This window comes from Papio anubis, chromosome 15 (assembly GCF_008728515.1).
Source record: "Papio anubis isolate 15944 chromosome 15, Panubis1.0, whole genome shotgun sequence".
NCBI classification, from domain to species: Eukaryota; Metazoa; Chordata; class Mammalia; order Primates; family Cercopithecidae; genus Papio; species Papio anubis.
In genome coordinates, this window is record NC_044990.1 from 72423981 (window position 1) to 72451622 (window position 27642).

General features: G+C 37.5%; 1 protein-coding gene across 3 annotated transcripts in view; it reads left to right on the top strand.

Moving 5' to 3' along the window:
• Positions 1–27642, top strand: part of GPC6 (glypican 6) — a 1181721-nt gene that overhangs the window by 701158 nt on the left and 452921 nt on the right. The gene's annotated exons all lie outside the window — the stretch shown is intronic.

Sequence of the window (27642 nt, forward strand, 5' to 3'; positions counted from 1 at the left end):
CAGCCTCCCCGGTAGCTGAGACTACAGGCGCCGGCCACCACGCCCTGCCCATTTTTTGTATTGTTAGTAGAGACAGGGTTACACCGTGTTAGCCAGGATAGTCTTGATCACCTGGCCTCGTGATCCGCCCGCCCTGGCCTCGTAAAGTGCTGGGATTACAGGCATGAGCCACCGCGCCCTGCCCCAAGGGTTTCACAATACAGTACAATATGACTGACTGTACACACATATTACCAAAAAAACCACTCTAGGGGGCATGGAGAATAGGTGACTGACGGGCACATTGGAAGCAGGGAAGTCACTCTAGGAGACTGAGAAGAAATGATAAAGAGTCTGAACTCACACAAGGAATGGCCAGATTTAAGATGGGCACAGAGTATATGTATTAGTCCATTTGTGGACTGCTATAAAGAAATTCCTGAGACTGGGTAATTTATAAAGAAAAGTGGTTTAATTGGTTCACAATTCTATGGGCTGTACAGGAAGCGTGATGCTGGCATCTGGTTGGCTTCTGGGGAGGTCTCAGGAAACTTTACAATCGTGATAGAAGGTGAAGGGAAAGCAAGCAGATCTTATATGGCTGCAGCAATGTGCATGGAGAGGTGCTACACACTCTTAAAACAACCAGATCTCGCAAGCACTCCCTCAGTATCACTAGGGCAGCACCAAGGGTATGGTGCTAACCCATTCATGAGAACTCAGTTCCAATGATCCAGTCACCTCCAACCAGGCCCTACCTCTAACACTGGGGATTACAATTCAGTATGAGATTTGATGAGGACACAAATGCAAACCATATGGTAATAACTATCTATGAGGTAGAACGTAATGAAATTGTTCAGATTTGCAGTGAAGGTGGGAGACTGGTGATGAGAAACCAGAGGAAAGAGATTTTCATGACAACTGGATTTGGACAATTGGATAAAGGGATGGAGGTAACATTCATTAAAATAGAAAATACAGGCAGATTTTCAGGGAGCACAGAAGGAAGGCATGGATTCAGTTCTGAATAGCATAGTTAGAGGCCACAGGGGGAAAAAAATGTAAAAGATCAGAAGGCGGGCCCGGCATAGTGGCTCACGCCTGTAATCCCGGCACTTTGAGAGGCCGAGACGGGTGGATCACCTGAGATCAGGAGTTCGAGATCAGCCTGACCAACATGGTGAAACCGCGTCTCTACTAAAAATACAAAAATTAGCTGGATGTGGTGGTGGGTGCCTGTAATCCCAGCTACTCAGGATGCTGAGGCGGAAGAGTCGCTTGAACCTGAGAAGCAGAGGTTGCAGTGAGCCAAGATCACGCCACTGCATTCCAGCCTGGGCAACAGAGCAAGGCTGTCTCAGAAAAAAAAAAAGAAAGAAAAAAAGATCAGAAGGCATTCAGAGTAACCAGACACTGTGCTCAATGGTTTCTTCTGTGCTGTCTCCGGAATCTTCACTGTAGCCCTCTGAGGCAGCTTCTATAATTATGTCCATCTGATTTAAAGTAGTTGAGTATATTGCTCAGGAGCACACAGCTAGTAGGTGCGGGATCGAGGACGTGGAGCTACAGCTGTCCAACTCCAAAGCCTTAATCATCATGTTATAGAACCATCATAAATATACTTCTGATAAAAATACCTTTGCATAATGAGAACATTTATATTGAATATATTACTTCATTCAAGGATTTATTCATGACTTTGTGAGTATTTTAATTGTCTGGCAAACAGGACACATAGGTCAGATTAATCTGCTGCTTAATCATAATGCTAAAAAGAGTGCTGATTGCAAGCCTAAATTTTGTTACTTAGATTTTTTTCAAAGAAATTTTGTGCAGATGGATTTTCCCAAAAGTTTAAAAATGAATAGGCTAGTCAAAATAATTAGCACCAATGGTAACACAGCTGCTTAAGGACACTGGTCTGCAGTGAAAGAATATTTATTCTATTTTCTCTCTCCAAATCTCCAAGAATCTCTATTCCAGATTGATGTGGAAATCACCAGAATCCTCTCCTCGGGTGTCACTAACAATTGAGATTAAAAAAGGAAGATTACCTTTAGCATTACTTTTTTACAAGTATTTTTCTACCTAGAAATGGATGTCTGTTTCCAGATGCCCTCCTAAAAGAGTGTTATCTATGTTCTACATCTTCAAGTAGTCAAAATTAAATAAATATTGTATTATACCTGAGTGTTGGGAAAATAAGTGAAACATCTCATGGTGGGTAGGAAAAACCCAGATTTTGCAGTAAAATGGCCCTAGTTTTAAATCTTGTTCCACCCTTCCGGGCTCTGGGACCATGGGCCCAGTTACTTAAAGTTTCTGGTTTGCAGTCACCTAATCATGGACGTAGGAATCAGAAATCCTGACAGAACTGTGATGAAATTTGGCCACACCCTGTATTTATTTTCTAGTGCCACTATAACAAATGACCATAAACTTAAACTAATGGCTTAAAACAACCCAAATGTATTTTCTTTGAGTTTAGGTCAGAAGTCCAAAATGAGTCTTACTGGGCTAAAGTCAAGGTGTTAAGAGGACTGTTTTTTTTGGTTTTGTTCTTCGTTTTTTCTGGAGTTTCTAAAGGAAAATTGGTTTTCTTGCCTTTCACCGCTTCTGGAGGCCACTTACAATCCTTGGCTCATGGCCCCTTCCTCTCATCACTCTTTCCTCTTGCTTCTGTTGTCATATCTCCTACTAGAAGGCACTCAGTGCACTTTTGTACATGGTACAGGGAGGCAGTTAATATAAAGCAGTGGTTCTCAGCCAGAAATGATTTTGTTTCCCAGGGGCCATTTAGAAATCTCTGGAGACATTTTTGGGTGTGCTTTACACCTTTGAATGATGAGGTCCTACTGGCATCTACTTAGTAAAGGCCAAGAATTCTGCTAAACATTCTCCAATGCTGGGATAGGCTCCTACAACAGAGAATTACCCACCACTAAGTGACAGTAGTTACAAGGTTGAGAAACTCCAGCATAAATGTTAGGATTACTCACCCCAGAATCCAATGACCTAGCTTTAAACCGGGCTCCACTGCTCATTAAAGTGGCCTCAGAAAGGTAATGCCATCTTTCTGGGCCTCAGAGTTTGTTTTGCTTCCATTTGTTTTTTCATCTGGAAATAGGAATAAGAATAGTAACTATCATATCAGACTATTGTGAGGATTAAATGAGATAGTGTATATAAATCCCTTAGAAGAATGGTTGGCATATATTCAGTACTGTTAGTTCTTGTTAGTACTGTTATTATCACTCAGCAAATAATAATTAATTTTGTCTGTGCCTTTCTAAATGCCTTTCAAAATATAAACTTTGTTAGTGTTTTCTAAGTAGAGTACGTTTAAATCCAAGAGTAGACCAAATTATTTTACCAACCATTGTTTAGAAAATCAAGATTTTTGTGGAATTTTAATGCCAGCTAATGAGACGTCTAAACCCCAGCCTCCTCCATGGATTCTGTCTTCTTTCATAAAATTTCACTTGGACCTCAGAAAAGGGCTTTCAAGGAAATAGCTTCACATCCCACACACGTATCTCAGGTAATCAAACAATGGCAACACTACTTAGCTCAATGCACTTCTGGCTATCATAGTATTCCCTGTGACTTTGGTGGATACACATAAATTAACAAGCTATTCAAGTCACTAGTTTTGCCGTGGTGAGATTTTCTTTTTTTTTTTTTTTTTTTTTTGTGAACACACTGGTGTGGTTTTTAGAAAATATATATGCAAGGCTCTGCTATATAATATATAATATACAATAGCCTTATACTATTCAATTTGATAACCATTTGCCACAGGTAGCTATTGATGATTTGAAATATGGCTGTTTTGAATGGAGGTGGGCTGCTAAGTATAAGTTATAGACCAAATTCTGAAGACTTAGTATAGAATAAAGAATATAAGGTATCAGGCCGGGCCTGGTGGCTCACGCCTGTAATCCCAGCACTGTGGGAGGCCGAGGCGGGTGGATCACGAGGTCAGGAGATCGAGACCATCCTGGCTAACACGGTGAAACCCCGTCTCTATTAAGAAATACAAAAAACTAGCCGGGCGAGGTGGCGGGCGCCTGTAGTCCCAGCTACTCGGGAGGCTGAGGCAGGAGAATGGTGTGAGCCCAGGAGGCGGAGCTTGCAGTGAGCCCAGATCGCGCCACTGCACTCCAGCCTGGGCAACAGAGCAAGACTCCGTCTCAAAAAAAAAAAGAAAGAATATATGGTATCTCAATATTTTTCTATGATTACATAGTGAAATGATAATATTTTGGATATATCGGGTTGAATAAAAGGTATTATTAAAATCAAAGTCACATATTTTTTTTCTCTCCTTTCATTTTCATTTATTGAGGTAAAATCCCCATAACAAAAACTGACCACTTGACACTGTGCAATTCTATGACATTCAGTACATTTTCAGTGTTGCAACCACCACTTCTACCTAGTCTGAAAGATTTTCATTGCCGCAACAGGAAACTGCATTTCATTAAGCAGTCACTCCCCTTCCCCTTATCCCATCCAGCCTGAAACAAAGTTCAGTCTGCTTTCTGTCTTTTTGAATTTCCATCATCTGAATGTTTCATATAAATTTATTCATACAATATGTGACCTTTATGTTTGACTTTGTTCACTAAGCTTCATATTTTTTTACATTTATATTGTAGCACATATCAGTACTTCATTCTTCTTTATGGGTGAATAATATTCTAACATGTGGACATACCACATTCGTTGGTGGACATCTGCAGTGTTTTTATCTTTTAGTTGTTAATACAGCCTCTATGAACACTTGTGTACATATGTTGTTGCTGTTTTTTTAATTTTAGATTTGGGTGGTACATTTGCATGTTTGTTACATGGGAATATTACATAATGGTAAGGATTGAACTGCAAGAATACCCATCATCCCAATACTGAACATTGTACCCAAAAGATAATTTTTCAACCCTTAGCCCCCCTCTCATCCTCCCCACTTTTGGAGTCCCCATTGTCTATTCTTTCCATCTTTATATAGGTACTCGTTTTTGAATTCTCACTTACAAGAACATGAAATATTTGATTTTCTGTTACTCAGTTTACTGAAGATAATGGCCTTCAGCTCCATCAGTGTTGCTCAAAGGATATGCTTTTATTCTTTTTTATGGCTGCATAATATTCCATGGTGTATATGTACCACATTTTCTTTATCAGTCAATCATGACGGACACTTAGGTTGGTTCCATGGCTTTGTTATTGTGAATAGTGCTGTGATGAACATATGAGTGCAGGAAATTTCACCTATTTCTTTTTAATTTTTTAATATGAAGCTATCATAAAGTTTAAAAGTATATATGCAATTCACATTATACTTCTATTGGAGAGCATTATTCTAAACTTTGTTGTGTTTTGACATTCTGAGGCAGACTGTGAACCAGCCTGTCCTAAATGAGCAGAGCATGCCAACATACATGAGAAGAATTACAAAGAAATGAATATAAAGAGATTTCAGATCCCTCAGGCAGTGTTTGTCAAAGGTATTTCTTGGACCATCTGCTTCAGTCACTTGTGGTGCTTGTGAAGAATGCAGATTCCTGGGTTCCATTCCAGCTGTAACTATGCAGAGTCTCTGTGCCTAGGACTCTGGATTTAGCTTCCCTCTTGATATTTATTTGCATTAAATTTTGAGAATCAATGATAAATTTAACAATATTAAAGGAAGACAAAAGATCAGACAACAATGATACACAGACACAAACAACAGTAAAATACCTAATGTAATATACATGCTATCACTCACCACTATACATAAGAACCAAAGCATTGGGCATCAGTGAGTGTTATGTTTGGATTGTAGAAAAACAATATCATTCAGGCCGGGCGCGGTGGCTCAAGCCTGTAATCCCAGCACTTTGGGAGGCCGAGGCGGGCGGATCACGAGGTCAGGAGATCGAGACCATCCTGGCTAACAAGGTGAAACCCCGTCTCTACTAAAATACAAAAAAAAAAAAAAAAATTAGCCGGGCGCGGTGGCGGGCGCCTGTAGTCCCGGCTACTCGGGAGGCTGAGGCAGGAGAATGGCGCGAACCCGGGAGGCGGAGCTTGCAGTGAGCCGAGATGGTGCCACTGCACTCCAGCCTGGGGGACAGAGTGAAGACTCCGCCTCAAAAAAAAAAAAAAAAAAAAAAAAAAGGAAAAACAATATCATTCAATGTTGCAATATCATTCACTTCCATATTATGTCATAATACTTGGTAGCTTTCTGAAATGACAAATCATTGTATTCAGAAGATAAAATGGAATTTAGCCATCTCTGTGTTTACCCTAAGTTATCCATATACCAATCTGCAAGAAAATATTAGTTATATGTTAGTGGAAAATGCCAGTTGTGAAGTATCCCTTTGAAAATATAAATTTTCTTGGGGGAAGGGGAATATGTGTGTGTGGGTGTGTGTGTGTAAACATACACATCTATATGCATACACATATATATGCATATGTGTATATATTTCTTTATTATTGAATTAGCTAAATAAACTCCATGTTAGAAATTCAAAGAAATCATTTGTGTGATAAATAAGATTGCTTATTACTGAGATACTATGATTATAGCAGTTTTATGAAATTTTAATTACATTATGCACCTACTCAAATATTGATTCTGAACATTAATCGAGTTACTTGAGAAACAGTTCATGGAATGGGAAATAAAAATGAAATGGCTTATTTACTTATCCCAATGCATTAAAGATGAAACTCAGTAGGGAAACTCATAAGAAAAAGTGAGAGCCTTACTCAGAAATCTCATTCAATAGAAACCGCGGGTGGGTTTTCAGATTCTATAAATTATCTTGAATAACACGTAGTTATGCTGACAAGACAATGCTTAAATTGCAATATGTATGACCTAATGTATGTTATGGCCTGCTACTTCTTGCAGCATCCTAAGTTTAGAAACCCATCAGATATTTTGTGGTTACTAGGCGGACGAAATGCCTCTTAATTCCATTCAAAGCCAGTGCTGTTTGTCAAGTCCAGCATCCGATAGAAAGAATGGGCAATAAGGTAGTAGAGAAAGCAGAAGAAGCAGAGAGAAAGGAAGGCATTTGCCTTGGTTAGCCAGAGACTGACACTGAGTTGATGTGACAGCTCCACAGTGTGCTATTGCATATGTTTTCTGTCCCAGTGATTTCTTTCCTGTTACCAATTACGTGGGATGGTGACTTTGCTAAAACCTAGATGTCATATTGTTGTACACTTTATATATGCTTATTTTTAAATTATTCTCCAAAATATCCAAGATTCAAATTAGTAGCCCGGGTTGAAATGAAAATTTCAAGGGATAGCCAAGTGTTCATTTTATACAAGAACAGCCTTTAAACAAGCACAGTCAGCTGTATAGTGGCAGTGGACTTTTGTCAGTTTTCAAATTAATCATATCATTAGACACATGGGGGAATGTCTTCTGGCACATAACTGGGACATCTCTGAATTAGCTCTATATTTATCTACAGTCAGAAATTATAACCCCAGAAATACATTCAGAGAAGTTTCCACCTACATTTAGTACTTTCAAAAGTTGAGAAATCTTTGTATATTATTACTTCTTATTTTATTTTTATTATTTTTATTTTTATTTTTTTGAGATGTAGTCCTGTTCTGTTGCCCGAGCTAGAGTGCAGTGGCTTGATCTTGACTCACTGCAACCTCTGCCTCCTGGATTCAAGCGATTTTCCTGCCTCATCCTCTTGAGTATCTGGGATTACAGGCATGTGCCACTGTGCCTGGCTAATTTTTGTTTTGTTAGTAGAGATGGGGTTTCACCATGTTGGTCAGGCTGGTCTGGAGCTCCTGACCTCAAGTGATCCTTCCGCCTTGGCCTCCCAAAGTGCCAGGATTACAGGCATAAGCACCGTGCCTGGCTATTACTACCTTTTAGTGTAACTTCTAAGAAAGAGTAATTGATAGAAATACTTCCAGCAATCAATACTAAACAATTTCCAATAAATCACTTTTAATTTTCAAATACAGAATTGCCTTACTTAAAAAGGAAATTATAATACCCTTAATTAGTTTGACCCCTAATTAGTTGACCAAAAATACCTCTTATGATCTTAATATTGGGAAGCAACTCTTTAAGACAGTGTTCTTGGCAATGCAAGTTTATTCTAAATGCTGATGAATACCGTAAGACCTTCTAAAAATTAGTAGCAAACATAGCCAATTTTTCCTGATAATAGTCAAACAAAACTCTGGAACAGAAGCAAACCTAATTTGATGCTGAATTCACAAATGAATTCATTTTTAAACGTTAGTTAACTCTAGTCCATAAATAATGTACTTAAGCATTAAAGCCGAAAATATTACTTAAATTCAACTAGTTTCATTTCAGTTTAACTTGAACTTCAATGATTCTTTCTTAATTTGTAGAAGTAAGGGTGAAATGCTAGAGTGGGCTATTTCATAAATTAATGTTCATAGATTGTTAAGGCTTTAGAGACCCTACCATGTTATTCTAACAATTAATTGTTTAAAACATCAAATATATTGGGATAGCTGAAAAATGGTATGAAGAATATAAAATTTCAATGCCAAGATATTTCAGACACAATAAAAAGACACAAATAAAAGAGAGAAATTTAGAAAGACATCAGAAAATTGAATGACAAAGAAAATCTTCCTTGATGTTCTAAGAGCTTTTGGAGGTTATAAAGGTGACAGATTCTAAATTAGAAGCATTCAACTCACACATTAAAAGAATTGGAACGAGATTTTCTTGCAGGAAAAGAAGAAACATCAGGACTTGTGAAAAGAGATCTTGCTGTTGAGTCCTCACCAAGTTGTAATTAAAAATGAAGGTGCAGGGCTGGACACGGTGGCTCACGCCTATAGTCCCAGCACTTTGGGAGGCTGAGGTGGGCAGATCATGAAGTCAAGAGATGGAGACCATCCAGGCCAACATGGTGAAACCCCGTCTCTACTAAAAATACAAAAATTGGCTAGGCATGGTGACACGTGCCTGTAGTCCCAACTACTTGGGAGGCTGAGGCAGGAAAATAGCTTGAACCCGGGAGGTGGAGGTTGCAGTGAGCCGAGATCATGCCACTGCACTCCAGCCTGGTGATGGAGGGAGACTCTGTCTCTAAAAAAAAAAAAAAAAAAAAAATGAAGGAGCAGTTGAACATGTCTGAAAACATTAGATTCTGTATGTATTGGACATGCCTGAATAGTTTAGATTGTCAAAAAAGAGAAATTCTTCTTTAATGTTTTGAGAAAAATATATGCCAAATGTATATTGGGAATAAGTTTAAAAATATGTAAAATTATTTAATATAAAACTAGAATTTCAGCTTCCTGTATTGTATCTCACTTGTTTGCATTTACATAGGAGAAGAAAATGCCTTCTTTATTCAAAGAAAGGCTTAGAGTTACTTTTTTTTTCCCCCAGTTATTTATCTTAGTTCATGTTAGCTGAAATGACGGATGAGCCACAGAAAAGCAAGAACACTAAAAATTTTTTGAGATGGAGTCACACTATGTTGCCCAGGCTGGTCTTGAGCTCCTCAGCTCAAAGAATCCTACTATTTCCGTCTCCTGAAGTGCTAGGATTACAGGCATGAGTCACTGCGCCCAACCAAAACACCAGCATTTTAAGGGCACTAAACACTCTTTCTTTTTTTAAAATGACTGTTTAATGAGCAAATATATACTGCTAAATGTATTATACACATTATCATATTTAATCTTCACAAAATCTAAAAGCTTTTTTACAGAGAGAGAAACCAAGGCGCAGAGGCGAAAAGTTACTTAATAGAACTCAGGTTGATAAATGTCATAGCTGTGGATGCTATATGTCTGAATGCTAATTCTAATTTTCTTTTTTATGTAGATCAGGTTATATGCATAACTTATTATGAAAAACAGTTGAAGAAAATAAGTCTTTAATCCTTACTCTGAGCTCCCAAACCACTTTATTTCAACCTGTTTTGACCCTTATTTTCTACCTTGCATCATTATTTGCACACTTTTCACCTTAAAATTCTCCTTAGTAATTAGTAGTTTCTTGACTTTGTTCCTTTTAATGCATCTGTTTTTAATTTAATAGAAGCCATTACTTTTTATAACTATGAAAATTAGGGCTATTAAGTTGCCTTCACTATGCTGTCTAGAATTTTGTGAAGTTTGTAAAAGAGAAAACCTCTTCTTTGTAACCTCTACAGAGAAGGTACTAGATCTAGTGTGGCAGAAAGGATGGATGGATGGATGGATGGATGGATGGATGGATGGATGGATGGATATCAGACATAATGAATCACATCTCAACTGATTAAGGCCTCTAGGTATAAATACCAGGTACAAGAAATAAATGGCACGAAAAAGGAGTGAGTGAAGGAACTGTTATAGATTTAAAGAGAACCAGTAGATACACCAAACAACTGGAATGTGTGAACGTTGTTTGTATCCTGATTGAACAGGTGAACTGTAAAAGTATACTTATGGGAAAAAGGATAATTAATGAGAATATTGGGAGTTTGTTTTAACTTTTAGGTAGAATAAAAGTGTTGTGGGTTATGTTTTTTAAAGAGTCCTTATCTCATCGACACACACTAAAATATTTATGGAGGAAATAAGAAGATGCCTGAGATTGCTTTAAAGTAATTGATTATGGCAGGAGGGGTGGCGAATGGGAAAACATGAATGGCTTTATATTAATAATTGCTGAAGCTGAATGATAGCCGTACATTCTCCCTTTTTTCTCTAGGTGTTTGTAATTTTCTAAAATCAAAAGTAAAAAAAAAAAGTTTTTGGCACATAATTGGTATTGCATTAACAATTTCTTTCCTTTCCTTCTCATAAAACTTAATCATTAAATATGGGCAACAGGCTTTAAAAGATGTGCTCCAACATAAATGTCTGTCATACTTGTTATGATGAACCCATTGAGTATTTAAGACAGGCTGTAGAAAACTTCCGTTCTATCCAATAATAAAAAACCCTCGAGCAGCAATATAAAATAGAAATCACAATCTTTAAATTGAATTGTATAATGAGTAAATAGAAACTGAAGAGCATATTTTAAAGAACACTTGCTAGTAGATGCAGCAGATTTTTTTTTCTCATTAGTAAAATGCTGGGCCTGGTACAAGTAACTGATTATTGAGGTGATCTATGACATCCCTTATAACTCAAAAATTCACTGATATTTCATATCCACTAGCCCTCCATATAAATTCATCAGAGGATGGCAACTGTGGCATGTGATTAAGCAGCAAGCCAATTGCATGACATGTTGATGGTGGCAGTGCAGTACGTACTGCTCCCAAGATAAACTTTGACACACTAGTCAGTAGGGGATTTTATTTGTATTTTCAAAACCTTGTATAAAACATAGAATAGTCGACTGAGTTGTGAAGCAGTCAAGATATCAACTTCTTCCACATGAACCAACCAAGGCACACATTTGTGCAGATTCTTTGACCGTCCTTAGAGAGACATGCTATGCCAATCATCCCAACACTAATAAGACTATCCAAGAAGTAGTATACTTGTCAAAATAGATACTTATATGGACTTATTTTGTAGGACATTGTCTCAAGTCTCCAGAGCATTATTCTAGAGAAAAGGCATTATATCCTTAGCTTGGTAGTATCCAGCACCTGAAAACGTAGATTTAAATTGGTCTTTTAAAATATACATAACTTTCCTATGGTGCAAAATGAAGGGAATATCAATTTTGACTCTTGTTATTTGTAGAGTTTTCTTTAGAGGTACCTGGTATACAGAAATCTCTCACACAACACCAACTGTGTTGGTCCAGCCTTATGCAGGGAAGGTATTCCAGTACTACATAGGAAAAATTTTATCTAACATGAACCTGATCTAATACCCTGATTCATGGTAGTAGAAAACATTTCACACAGAGTAATATGCTAACTGAATTAGTTATCTATTACTTCATAACAGATTACTTTGAAACTTAGCAGCTTAAAGCAACACACATCTATTTTCTCAAGGGTTCGGTGAGTCAGGAATCTGGGTAAAAGTTAGCTTCGAGCCTTGCCTCAGGACATCTCACAACAAAGCAGTCAAGGTGTCATCTAGGTCACAAGGATCTACTGTGGTAGGATCTGCTTCCAACCTCACTTCCGGGTTGTTGGCAGAACTCCGTTCCTCATGGGCTCTTTTACTGAGGGCCTCAGGTCCCCATTGGCTGTGGATTGGAGGCCTCCTGTAGTTTCTTATCACAAGAGCTTCTCTATAGGGCAGTTCAAAATACATCAGGTACCTTCCACAGAGCAAGTGAGCAAGAGAAGATGAGCAAAAGAGAAACCACAGCTTCGTGGTTTTTTTGTTTTTGCTTTTGCTTTTTTCTGAGCCAAAGTCTCGCTCTGTCACCCAGGCTGGAGTGCAGTGGTACAAACGTGGCTCACCACAGACTCGACCTCCCAGACTCTGGTGATCCTCCCACCTCAGCCTCCTGAGTAGTTGGGACTACAAGCGCCTGCCACCATGCCTGGCTAATTTTTTATAGAGACAAGGTTTTGCCATGTTGACCAGGTTGGTCTCGAACTCCTGGGCTCAAGCGATCCACCCACCTCAGCCTCCCAAAGGAGTGGGATTACAGGTGTGAGCCACCACACCTGGCCCACAGTGTCTTTTAATCTGATCATAAAAGTGACATTCCATCACTTTTGCCATAGTCTATTCATTAGAAGCCAGTCCAGCTCATTCTCAAGAGGAGGGATTACACAGGGAGGGGAACCAGTGTCAGAAGGTGCAGATCTTTAGGGGTCTACATACTGCCAACTACACTAGTAGTATATTCAAACTTCTTGACAAATGTTACATTAAATTAGCAGTATAGGGATATAACTAGATTCAGATGCTAACAGAAGGCTATTCTGTGTTGCTCAGGTTTTTCTCTTGTTCATTCGGCTCCCTCAGTTGGGATTGCCTTGCTCCATTCCATTTGTCCAAGGTGCACAAATATCTACCCCTCTTTTCAAACTCAACTCAAGCGTATGGCCTCTATGAGATGGAGCTGACCTCTTTGCCTTCATGGTACCCCCATAACACTCTGCTGCAGGCTTTTCAATAGCACTTTATTGCACATATCCTCAGTGTCTCTCCATTCAACTAACAGAATGTAAGCACTTTAAGGCAAGGACAATCATTAGACACTGTTGCATGAATGAATTATACATTATCTCTCAATTGCTCTTCAATTCTATGTACAGTATACTGAATTATAGTATAGTATACTATGTATACTGTACTTAATCCCATCTTAGATGGAGAGTAGGGTCTAAAGTACATAAATAAGGTGATAACAGCTTAGAGTCAAAATCAAAAAGTGTCTTAACCCAGTGAGTTGCGTACCCAAGGGAAGACTCTCAAAACCAACAACACATTGATGACAGAACTAGAAATGTATATCCCTCATCTCACTCTCACTCTGGTGCTTAACTTTATTAAGTGGAATCACTTGCCTCCCAATTCTGGAGTCCCTTATAGGATTGACTGAGGTCTCATTGCAGCCATACATTGCAGCACAGCTCTGCCCTCTGTTCAATCTCATTTATCTACTCTCTCACACCCCAATAAACTTTATGCACACAAATTTCTGCCTCAAAGTCTGTTTAAAAAAAAAAAAATCCAATGTGAAGTTGCCTACTTGCTCTCAGACACAAGTTTCAAAATCCTTTTTAAATTTTCTTCACCCTCCTGGGTCTCTTCAGTCCTGTTTCTCGCTACCTGTTCTACTCTCCTACACTAAAAAAGCAAAAGCCCCAAAAAATGGGCAGGCGCTCACTCTTTCTAGGGATGATTTAGAGGAAATAGCTGAGGACAACCTGGGAAGGAGGCAAGGCTCTAATCTATTCTCTGTTAATAATTGCTGTTTCTGTCACAGTACTATGGTTTGATTAAAATGTATTTTATGAATGGTGCGTGATTTTTTTTTTCTCAAAATGACAGAGTCAGTCACAGATCCCACACCTGAACTCTCCCATCACTCAGCATCCCCTCTCTGGGGGAGTCTCTGAAGCACCTGCTAGTGCTACGTGTTTCTCCAATAGCCAGGCAGTACAGTGGCAGTTTACTGGGTGAAATGCCCTTTTATAAAGGACTTCTATAATTGCAGTCAAGTCTATATAAGCTGAAACAAATTCCAGTTTCTTCTAGCACCTTGGTAATTTGAAGAAAGACCTAATTTAAACGTAAGATACCTACCTGTTATTTTGCTTGTTTTACAGCCACTAGGCAGTTAGAAAAGAAATCCCAGTCACATGTATACTCCATCTATAAAAAGATTTTATAAATATGATGTTTACCTTGTTCTTATATTTCAAGGAATTTGTTAGTTGCAATATATCCTGCTGTTTATCATATTTGTTTACTCATGGTTATGATAAATTCTTTGCATGTTTGATTATGGGCACATCTTCAGCAGGGCTGAATAGTAGGTGTATTGGAATTGGGAGTATTCCTGCAGAAAGGGTTTGTGTTGGCTTCCACCAGTCTCCTCAAAGTTATCATTGACTGGGACACGTATATGTTAATTTCTTGGTGTGTGTGTTGGGGTGGGGAGGGGATTTTCCTTTGACCACATAAGCGATGTAAATTTGCATCCCAAACTCAGGTGCGAGAAGAACCAAGACTATTATTTTCAGGGGAATCAGGCTTGTTTGTCTTTTCCTACTCAGAGACTAGGTCTCCCCTGTGCCAGTGGATTGATTTTTTTTTCCTAATCCATATTTCACAGAGTATAAGTCCAGTGGTGTGCTGGTAAATGTTTAACAACCAACCCTTTGAATACGAAAGTATGCATATATGTCCAAACATAGGTTTATTATAAATCTTACTGACCCAAAGGATTATATAGTACACCTGTTACTACTAATAATATAATGTAAAATACTCTATTTGCAGTTTAATATAGTCGATTGATTGTCATAGAGTGTACTTGTGGATATAAAAGGAGACTTTACCCAACTGAGAATTCAGACCTTGTGGTTGCAAGGGAGTCAGCCATCATCGCTTGTATTTGGCAGACTCAAAGTCAGGCAGGGCAGAAGGAGAGCTTTATAATTAAAAAATGGTGGGAAGCACAGGAATGCTCCAATTGGAAGTTGTTGGCAAGGGGAAGTGCAGGCAGGCTCACTAGAATCAGGACACCTTACATGGTGAGATTGGACAGTGTATTTTGGCTTTCCCTGGTTCCTCCTGAATTGGAAGCAGAGACAAGTAAAAAAAAAAAGATAGGGAAGGTGAAAGACATTGACCAAGTTCTGACTGTTTTGCTGCAGAGGTTGCAGTTTGGCTTCCTGGACTGCCTGTTGCAGAAGTTGTGGATGAGAGTTCTATTGTCGTATATGACTTGGCCACTGCCCATTTGTGTATTTAGTCCCACATTTTCACTGATTGTTGCTGAACTCTTGTATCTGTAGCCTGTCTGTGGTTGTAATTGACAAATGAATGTAGTTCCAACATAAGTGTTGGTTGATATTTTTGTTTTTGTCAATGGGTAGCAACAAGATGTTGAAATTTCATTTGTTCACCAATGATGTCAGTCACTACTGAATTGCATAATAGATTTCAAAATACTCAACGTTTTTTCTTTGCTACTCACAATATAACTACAGACATGCCACATATTAAAGTGAATCTGCATTAGTAACAAAATTTCCATCATTTTCTTAAGTCTATGTAATCAAAACAATTAATGAAGTCTTGTAGCATTTGCCAGTCTCCACAGTATAATACTTCTATCATGACCAATTTCTAGCTACCAGTGTGACATTAATGAACATGAAGTGGGGAAGCAATGTGCAAAAGAATAATAGCATTATGTAGTATTTCCACTATAGAGATACGATTCACACAGACAACTTCAAAAACGTAGGTAATGGTAAAGTATAACAAATAATTGGGAAGTCATAAGTTTTGAGCATTTATTAGTTTATTTTTGGAGACATGAGGTCTTGCTGTGTTGTCCAGACTGGTCTTGAACTCCTGGGCTCAAGCAATCCTCCTGCCTTGGCCTCCAAAAGTGCTGAGATTACAGACATGAGCCACTGCTGTCACCCCAAACTTTACTTTTAATATGACTTATTTAATTCAAAATTTACCTGATTTTAAATAATGACTCTATTTAACAACAAGCTTATAAAATTCATAAAAATTTAACAATTGGTATAAAGTTGTATAAGGACACACAGTTTACATCCATAAATAAATTCTTAATGTCTCAATCTTCTGGTTTTTGAGAATTTGAGTATGAATTTTTATTCCACTTCACACAGGCCAAGGCCTCATCTCTTTTCCTAGAGAGACTGTTAAAATCCCAAACTCTTAAATACTAGACTATCAACCCCGAGCTCATCTATTCTGCTGGGAAACTAGGGTATCAGTCTGAGTGCTGGCTTTTAGTTTCAACTTGGGTTTTGGCTCCTGTGTATTTTCCTTACTTTTTTCCAGCTTATTACGCATTTAAATGAGTGTTTCTAAAACACTCATCTAGTGCTTCTAAGTGTTTTCTCATGGGGAGGTTTTAAGATATCTGGTCATAATATTGCCTAGAATGAAAGGGTCCTGTCTTGTGTTAGCACTCTGTAGAAATTTCTGACCTTGAATCTGACTCTGTATAAAGAAGTTTTCCTGACTTTCAAAATTCAGCTTTTTAAGACTTGGTAATAACCAAGTTCAGTTTGTTTTATGCATGAAAACTTGTGGTTCTTCAGTGATTCTTATACTTTTTGGCCTTCAAGAAGTATGCTTTGGTTGCAAAAAAGGGGACTAGTGCTTCCTAGATGTGCCAGCAGTAAGAAGCATGCTGTTAAGTGCAGGGTTGCCTGCTGGATGCTTGATGTGTGAGTCTTCAATGTGTAGATTTCAGAAGATGTGTAAAGGCAAGACAGTGGCACATTCTTCCAAACTACAGCATGAAAGAGTTGCTCCCTAACTTAGAACATTCACATAAATTCATGAAAGAAAATGTGATAAACTGAAGTAGGACAAACCATCCATAGGACAAAAAACAAAGAGGTGAATGGTAATGTTTCACTGACTTCTGAAATAGTCCTATAACTATACAAACAAACGAGATGAAACCAGAGTTTACTATGAAAAACAGTTGATGGATAGATACGCAACATACAACGTGCAATTTTAAAATTTACCAACATGAGCAGCAATATGTTGACCTAAAAAAAAATTGAATGATGCCTGAATTGAATGATGCCTAATTTCCCAAAGTTGCTTTGCCATGTAAAAGGCTGTAGAGGAGGAAGTACACATACTAATAAACACAATCAAAGACATATATGGGAATTAACACTGCTTTACATCAAGATTGACTCCCTATACAAAAGTGGTTTCTTTTTTTTTTCTCTTCAACCCTTTTTTTTTTTTTTTTTTTTGCCACCACAATCAGAAGTTTCTGTTATAGTACTGGCTCTGTTATTTTCATAGATTGTGGAAACCTTGGTAAATTCTTTTGAGAATTAGCTGGCTCTTAAAAGAATCTCTTTGTTTCAGCAGAAAATATAGTCTGAGCACGTAAGCCTCCATGATAGAAGGGCAGATGCTCCTGTGGCTGTTTTTCACTTTTCAATTTCCCTTTTTGTTTTTCAATTTAAGTGACATACTTAATTTTACTACCCTCATTATTTGGGAATATTATCATATCCTGTGTTGTAACTTGCAGGATACTCTTCCAATAATAATGTATTTCCCATAAATTTAAATTAAGAAACAATAAAGTTACTCATCAGTTACATAATTTTAACTTGTCCAGTCCAGAATTAGCTTTGTCTTGGAGTGGTAACAACAGACACTTTTCTCCTTACCAAAATAAATATTTAACTGTCAACTATGTATTAAAAGAGCCCTCCATTAAATGACTAGATTCCTCCTGTCGTATTTTCTCCAATTCAAATACATATTCATGTAGTATAAATTTCATTTTGTGCAGGAATGACAGCCAGTTGTGTCAGGCTAGATTGATTTGATTGATTTGCTTAGCAAATGTTTTCTTTCAGAAGATCCAATTATTCTTATAGGCCATCTTGGGGAATGCACACTTGTTCTACAGCTTGATTCCTAGCTGTGGATTCATTTAATCATGTTTCACTATAAATTCATGAACTGTAGATAGTGGTGTCCAGGCAACTTTTTCTTAAATTATTAATAGATACATCTAATGTTAGGTATGGGTTTAAATTGTTGTCCCTGATACAAAGTATGTTTTATAGCAAAAATATGATTGAATGCATAATTTATTTAAGGTTTAGCAAAGATGCAGGAGGTGTTCCTTTCCAAATGCAAACACTCTGAAAATACTGCTAGATAAGTAAACACTGTGCTTTAAGAGAAAGTGTGTGAGGCAATAAATGTCATCCCCAACTCAGATAAACACTAAAATTATATTTATGTGATGATGGAGATGTTTTTGTGGCATCTAAGCACCTTTAAAACACAGCCAGGATTATTGATGAATATGCCCTTTACAGTCGCTTTGGTTTGCTTGTTTTTTGTCTGCTTTGTAGTGATCTTTGACAGATAAAATTGTTTTTCCATTAATCCCCCTTCATTGCAATGTTTTTAAATCCCCATATGTTCTGATATTTCCAAAACAGTGAGTTGAGATATAAAACTTATCTGAGGAGATGACAGGGTTTTCCTCTTCATTTTCAACTGACATTTATTATTGATTGGGTACTTACCTCTTCTCCCAACTTTGGGAACCTTCTGCATGGTTGGAAACCTTCTACGTTTCCAGTGGCAAAGGCACTCTCCCTGGCTCAAATTTAACACCTCCAGATTAGTCCTTAATTTTTTTTCATTTCAAAAAGTGTTTATTTTCTGAACCAATGAAAGATTTCAATAATATTCTGAGAAATTTTCTTAGTGCCTATCACCTGCAATTTAGATAATGAAGCAATTTATGACTATCCACTTACATTCTGCTTTGCCTGGCACAGACAATGACATTTCTCCTTGCAGGAGTGAATAGGTTTTGTGTTGGTTTGTGTTCATGGTGATAGTGAGTCTCTGTGCGTGTGTTTAATTATGGTTGATAGTCCAACAAGAAATAACCAAATGAATACAGCTCTAATATTCAAGTGGCATAAAATCTGAGATTTTCAAGGACCCCCAAGTTCACAATAAATATATATATTATACATGAGAACAGATCAACAAAGCTGAATTGAAATGGACGTGTTCCCCTTTAACCTGACTTCATCATTAGTCACAGGACATCCCATACCAGCCTGGCAGCTTGGTATATTTGAACTGGGTTCTACAAAATAATTGTCTAAGAAAGTATAATAGAGGTCACCAGGTGGAGAGAGAGGGCAATGGGGAATTGTTTTCATTATTTTTTTAAATATATATATGTATATTTTTTTTTTTTTTTTTTTTTTTTTTTTTTTTGAGACTGAGTCTCATTCTGTCACCCAGGCTGGAGAGCAGTGGTGCGATCATGGCTCACTGCAACCTCCACCTCTGGGCTCACATGATCCTCTCACCTCAGCCTCGCAAGTGACTGGAACTACAGCTGCATGCCACCACTCCTGGCTGATTTTTGTATTTTTTGCAGAACCAGGTGTTTTGCTGTGTTATCCAGTCTGGTCTCCAACTCCTGAGCTCAAGTGGTCCACCCACCTTGGCCTCCCAAAGTGGATTACAGACATGAGCTGCTGCACCCAGCCTGCTTTTTAATGAGTACAGAATTTCTGTCTGGAATGATGAAAATTTTCTGAAAATATTAGAGGTGATGGTGGCGTAACATTGTGATTGCACTTAATGCCATTGAATTGTACACCTAAAAATAGTTCAAATGGCAAATTTTATGTCATATATATTTACCACGATAAAAATTAAATAAATAAGTGGATGATATTTAAATGTCCAAATTTCACTAAAAATTGAAGAACAACAATAAACAGGAAATACTGAAAATGTTAAAAGCCTAACTGCCAAAACTCTGCCTTATTTATGATATTAACTAGTGATATTTATATCTAACTTTTAGGAGAAAGGGTACCTGTTACTCTATTTCACTAAAAGAATAAACAAGTATAAAAGCTAAATGAATATGCTATATTTTTCACCTGTGAGGCATCTAGAGTTATAAAGGATACCTTTTTAAGAATTCTGCAGGTCCTTCTGACCAGTATATTTAGATGTCTAGACCTCAAAATTACTAGTGATGAGGATGATAAATTATGATACATTTATGCTAATCCCACTTGTCCTTAACGGTCACAATGGCTCCATCTGATTCTTTGTCTCCTAGTATTTTCCCTAACCTAGCGATTAAGTGATGATAGCAGAGGGTCATTCTGTTCACTTTGATTCATCTGCAGACATCTGTATTTTCATGATTCTGGCTTTTTCGTGGTTTCATCTGTGACCTTCTCTTGCCCTTGACAGAGTTGGTTGTGCATTCACAAATGAGTCTGAGGCCAGGAAAAAATTTTTTGATTGTCAAAGCTCTCAGGTGGTGGACATTCATAAAGCAGAAACCACAAGTTCTGAAAAGCAATTTGTGTCCTCCATGGTGACCGGGAAGAGTTACATATCATTCCCTTCCACCCTGGCAGACACTGCGCTAGGCATCTCCCCTCTTTAGAAGAATTTGCCCATCTTGGTAGTCAGAGGTAGCAAAGGATGAATTTGGAAAGGTCATGTTGTTTTTTCAATCTGTAACAAAAACTTTCACAAATAATACTTTATCTTGTATTACATACAAAATACAGTCAAGTAAAATTGTGAATGTAACTTAACATTTCTCAGGAAGGTTATTTAGGTAGTAAGATGTCTATGTTCTTTCATGCCTCCCCCCTCCCACCAGCCTCTTACCTTCCTGGAAAATTATTTTCATCTCCAGTAAAAGGTGACATGTTACTTCCTGCTTGATGCCTTCCTCAACTGGCTCAGATCAGCTTAATCTGTTCAACTTACCAAACAAGCATAATTATTATTATGTGATTTTAGTTCTGTTATTCTTTTCAGCTTTTGGAGCCCTCTAGAGCAAGTCTGTGGCCTAATTCAATTATGCCATCTTCCTGATTCTATGCCAATGTCATTTTTGCTTCAGTTCTCCAGTAGATCTTTTGTTCTTGAATGAATGAATAAATGATGAATGAATGAATGAATGCTTAACCAAATGAAAAATATCCAGGCCTATACATTTTATTTATTTTTCTGTTTCTATTTTGCTGATAACCAATAATGGCTTTGGAGTCAGAGAAGGGTTCAGTTTTAATTTCTCTCACTTAGAAGCAGTTTCACCTTGGATAAATTACCCAACTCCTCTCAGCCTCAGTTTCTTCATCTGTGTAGTAATGATTATAATAATGATGACAAAAAGATGGAAGTCAGGTGATTAACGTTAGGTAATAATCTCTCGACTAGAATTAATAGCAGCAGCAAAAATAGACATAAGCAAAATCTTGAATTTTTTTTATAAGAGACCTTTCACCAGAGAAATAATAGCCAGGAAGTTTCCTAGAGATCATTAGAAACAAGGGATGAAACAGTGAACATGTTTCGTAGGCATTCTTCAACCTAAACTAAATGGGTTGTGTTTTAAAGGTTTGTTTCTGAGCCAGTTGCCTTAGAGCTCAGAAATACATTCTTTCATACAAACAACATGCTAGTTGATGGCTCTGTTCTTAGCACAGCCTACAAAGTGTAGGTAGCTTAGAAGATGCAGTAAATAAAGAATTAATAGTACCATTTCAGTTATCATACCAACATCTTTCTAGAGGGCAGTGTATTCTGTGTTCATAATTTAAACTTCTAGGAACACAGGAAACATCCGGAGGAAGGAAGTTAGAGAAGAAAATGTGGCAATCAAACAGATCCAGAAAATAGAACTCATTGAAATCAGGTAAAAAAATGAAAATTAAATTTAAAAATAGGCTTGTATACCCATTTTCAAGATAATAATCAAAATTAACCAAAAATCTCAAAAATGAAACTTTAGGGAATATATGGGAAATGACTGTATGAATATTATTATTAAAAAGAACTAAATTAAAATCCTGAGTTGATATATAGGATCCCAGAATTGTGAAAAATGTGTATAACTTCTTGAGTTTTATTTTCCTTATATGAAAATGAGAACAATAATACTGGAAATAGTTGCCAAGAAGAATTATAATGCCCTAAGTTATTAGGAATGTCTTTCTTATATCATTTATCTTTTACTTTAGAACTCCAGCATTAGCTTGCATTCAAACACTTATATGTGTGTGTATGTATACATTTATGTATGTATGCATGTATGTGTCTGTGTATATATATGTATGTATATCTATCTGTGTATAAATAGTATATATAGTATGTGTGTGTTTGTGCGTGTATATATCCACCTGTGTGTGTATATGTGTGTGCATATGTGTGTGTGAGATGTGTGTGTATGTATGTGTATGGAGATATATGTATACACACACACATATATATAGTCCTTGAAACTGGTTAAAAGCATCTCTATTATTCAGTTTTTTCTTCCTATAGAATTCTCAAACTTTTCATATATTTTTCTTAAGCTGCTTCTTGCTCCCTGTCTCATCTTGCCCACGCTTAGATGCTGTCAGATCATTCATTTTGCCAGCTTCCGTTCATTTTTGTTGCCTTCACGCTGTCTGTGCCACCGTCCCTCGTGGTTTTTGATTTTCAAAACTTTTGCTGAGGTGTCTTCACCTTTCTTTTCTTCCATGGTCTCCCTAAAACCCACCTACCACTGTGATTATGTTTCTACTTCTATTGAACATTCTCACTTTAAGGTTTTATGGAGCTTTTAAAATCCTTCTTTGAATGTTATTTTTTCTTTTCTTTCCCCTTTTGACTCTTCAAATTGTCATCTTTATCATCCTGAATGGTTGCTTCCTACTTTCCCCTTCAGACTGGGGTTTTCAGTCCATCTTTAGTGGATTATTTAGTCTCAACTTATTTCATTTTTATTCATTATTGTCCTGGTTCTTTGTGTCAGAATTGCCTCCCCATAAATAAGCCCTATTTCTCCTTTTGTAGAACAGTTTGTTTTTCTGTATTTGTTTCTCCACATCTTGTTCATTCTAGCAACTTTCTTTTTTTTTCTCATTTGACTTTTCTTCCAACATTTGAAATCGAACATCAATTTATTTTATAAGTATTTCTTTTGAATTGTCATGCAACATTCTAAACTCAAATCATAAAGTCAGAGAATTTTAGAGGTAGATGGAACCATAAGTATCACCTTGGTCAGACTGTATGTATTACCAAGAAGGAAAGTAACTGGAAAACATCTTCTCAATGCCCAGCTCATAAGTGTTATCTTCCCCCTGCACCCCAATGAAACTTTAGGTTGAGTCATATTCTGTATTGATTGTCAGTTCTACCTGTACAATATTGACTTTTTTCTCTTCAAAAATGGATTTATATATAGCATATATGGTTATCTATAATTGCAGTAAATGACACATCACATAAAATTCACCGTTTTAAAGTGTACAATTCACTGACATCTGGTGCATTTATCATGTTGAGCAACCATCACTCTTATCTAATTCCAGAACATTTTTATCCCAAAAAGAAGCTCCTTGCCCAAGAAATCACTCCCTAGTCCTCCCTCACCCCTGCCTCCTGGAAACCACCATTCTGCTTTCTGTCTCTAAGCATTCTGGATCTTTCTTCTCAATGGAATCATATAATATGTGGCCTATTGTATCTGGCTTCTTTCAACACATACAGTTTTATAATCTGCTATTTACAACTTGCTATGTATAGTTATATAACCTGAAAACATACATGTATATCAAAAGGGTATATATAATTTTTGAAAAATATTCTTCTACATACACAGTGCATTTTTTTCTCTTTCTTTTTTTTTTTTTTTTTTAGACAAGGTCTCCTCTGTTACCCAGGCTGGAGTGTAGTGGCACAATCTTAGCTCCATGCAACCTCTGCCTTCTAGGCTCAAGCGATCCTCCCACCTCAGCCTCCTGAGTAGCTGAGAGTAAATTAGTGTGCACCACCACACCCAGCTAATTTTTGTATTTTTTGTAGAGACAGGATTTCACCATGTGTTGCAGGCTCACAATGCCTTTGTATATTGCCAAGTTTTACGTGCTTTGTTTTTACCCATGCAAGTACTGTGACCTTTTTCCTACAACTCAAACAACTTTCCTGGTTTTGAGTTTAATTCATGGATCACAAAGAGAAGCATGTCCCAGTTGTCATGTGGAAAACTTGCCTGCCTGTCAACAGACCTGCATGGGAAGCTCCCAGCAGACACTCAGTCCCACTTGACAAAGATTCTTCATTCATTCTGGTTTTTGGCCTGCAGTCTCTAAGAAAATATAAGATATAGACTGATAGGAAGCTCTCCAAAACTTCTCACTTACCCCAGGTTTAGTAACTCTATGTATGTCCACAACCAAAGGCCGTCTCCTTCAATATCCACCATCTTCTAGCATAGTGGAAACAAAGTTATTTGTCACACTTATGTTCTTGAGTTGTCCCCATGACAACCACTTTATTTTTCCATCTTGGTTGCCTCTTGCCTCCACCAATGACGTCTGCCCACTTTTGCAGACTTCTGCCTTAAAGTCCTGCACCACTGTCCTCTTTAACAGTGGAGGAAGGCCCCTTCTGTGCCATTGACCAAGGGATGAATGGTGGCAGGTCACACTTATTTTTATCCCTGCCCTACCCTTTATTGTATTTTTTGTTACTTCCACCGCCACACCTTTCAGTATCTTCTTGCCAGTGAAGTACAGAAGGAAGTTGGTTATTTGAGCATAACTCTTGAATGAACACACACACAGACACACACACACACACATTTGTTAATTTTCAGTAATGACACAGTCTAGATCTATATGAAGGAAGCAGACTTTCCCCAAATGCATTACCATCTGCAGAGAGCACCAGCTTCACAGAGAACAGAGTTCAATATTCATTATTATGCAGATTGGTATCAATCACACAAGCTCATTAACAAACAACAAAGTTTACCTTCTGCCACCAAGAGTGTCCCCAAGAGACTATCTACAGGAAAAGCAGAGTCATCTACTTATTGCTTTGCTGCCCTTAGCACAGAATCACATTTCTAGGCAACACTATACTACTTTTTGCGAGCAGAAGATGATTATACGAGCATCTCCTACACAAGTAAGAGCTGTTCACAGGAATGCTGAGATGCTGGAGGAGGCTATTCTAGTAACATGTTCTTTGGATTCATCCCTATTTTAATTAACAGAGTCTTCACAATATTATTTTGTGTGGGATAATTTTTACTCTTGCAAAGCAATAAACCTTACTTTAAAAGAATTTAACAGATATCTCTTTAAAAAAAAAAACTGCTTTAATCTTTTAACCTTCTGTCTTCTTTTTCTGCACCTTTATCCTGACAGAGAAGTTAGCACTAATTAATCTATTTTCTCCTCCCCCTCTTTTTTCCCATGTGTGTGTCTTTCCTGCCTTCATCTACCCCAGTGAATTTATTCCGCGTTTTGGCTCACTCACTTCCTCAGCTAACTACAGCTTTACTACTACAGCCACTACTACTACAGCCATTCCTATCTCATCCTGGATGGTTGACAGAGATGAAAACATCTTGGTAAAGCAAATATACAGCTCCCCTTTCGCTGGCTCTCCAGGTCTCCTGTGTCTTTGGTTGACCTCCTGGAACTGCTATGAAACCCCACCCTTTTTCTTCTCTCATTCTCTCCACTGTGGCCCTGATAGCTTCTTTCAAACTTGCAAACACAGTTGTCAGACTCTTGTGACAATTCTGCAAGCAAGGTACATGGTACAGAATATATCATACATAATGATTATCTTTTATCTTGGTGGATTACTGATTGAAAAGATTGGGCTTGAGAACCCTGGTTTCCTACTTCCAAATATGATTCTTTTTCTTTCCTATTGCTAACAATATGGTGATATTTATCGTGTCAAAGTTAAAACTACTCAGACTGTGTTACCACAGAAATCCACATTAAATACAAACCATGACTACTTGTTTCCCTGGGCCAAAAGTCAGGAAGGATTTTCTCCAAAACAGAATTGTGGAATATTTGAGGATTAGTATGTGTAGGCACAGCCTGCTCTTTCCACTTTCGGCCCCAATCCTAAATGGAGATGACACCATCAATTAATCAAACAACACATATTTATTCAGCACGTACCCTTCACTAAATGGAATTAAAGCCAAAAGAGCCACATTTTTCAAATGATGTGAAGGGCAAAAATATCTCTGTGTTCAACCGGGCATGTTTGTTCTAAACAGATGGCTAGGCACCCGCTCCTATTTATCTGCATTTCATTGACTTTCTTTCCAAACGCATACTCTGCAGCCGCAGCCTCCTTTGGAAATTTCCCTTATTTTAAAATGGTTACAGAAAATCCTTCCACCACTTTGTTCTTTTCAGAATGACTCGTCTAGAATCTAGATAAAAACAGTCGCGAACAGGAGATAACTCTAAAACTATTGTACGAATTACTGTATTTTCTTTCAAGGAATATCTATTGATATGGTATTCCCAAATTAGCCTAGGATCTAAACCCATTTGTAGGCAGCCTGTGAAGGACAAAATGTATGGGCCCTCAAGCATTAAGAATTGTAAATGGGATGAGAACAGTGGGCCTTCAGTGTTATTGCCCTAGTACATAACTATTTAGCTAGCTTATTATGTGATCTGTAATAGTAAATAGCCATAAACTGTTTACTATTTAAATATTAATAGAAATAAACTTTTTATGCTGCCCTCTGATGCTTTTATTGTGATTTTTAATTTCCAGTTATATTTTAGATATAGGGGGTACACGTACAGGTTTGTGACGTGGGTGTATTATAAGCGGGTCATGAGCATAGTACCAAATAAGTAGTGTTTGAACCCATACTCCCTTCCTGTCCTCCCCCTCTACTAGTCGGCAGTGTCTGTTATTCCTGTATTTGTGTCCATGTGTGTCCAATGTTTGGCTCCCTCTTATAAGTGAGAACATGAGGTATTTGGCTTTCTGTTCCTGCATTAGTTGGCTTTGGATTATAGGCTCCAGGCTCCATCCATGTTGCCGCAAAGGACATTATCTCATTTTTTTAATGACTTCATAGTATTCCATGGTATATATGTGCCACAGTTTCTTTATTCAATTTGCCATAGATGGGCATCTAGGTTGATTTGATGTCTTTGCTCTTGTGATAATATGGTAATTAACATATGAGTACAATATCTTTTTGGAATTATGATCTATTTTCCCTTAAGTATACACCCAGTCATGAAATTGGTATGTCAAATAGTAGCTATGTTTTATTTTCTTTAAGAAATCTCCAAACTGCTTTCCACAGGGGTTGAACTAATTTACATTCCCAACAGTAGTGTATAAGCATTCCCTTATCTGTGCAGCCTCAGTTATATTTGACTTTTTAATAATAGCCATCTGACCAGTGTAAGATGGCATCTCATTATGTTTTTGATTTGCATTTCTCTGATAATTAGTAATGATGAGCATTTTTTCATACGTTTGTTGGCTGCTTGTATGTCTTCTTTTGAAAAGTGTCTGTTCATATCCTTTGCCTAATTTTTAATAGGGTTATTTGATTTTTTTCGTGTTGACTTGTTTAAGTTCCTTATACAGTCTGGATATTAGACCTTTGTCTGATGCATACTTTACAAATATTTTCTCCCA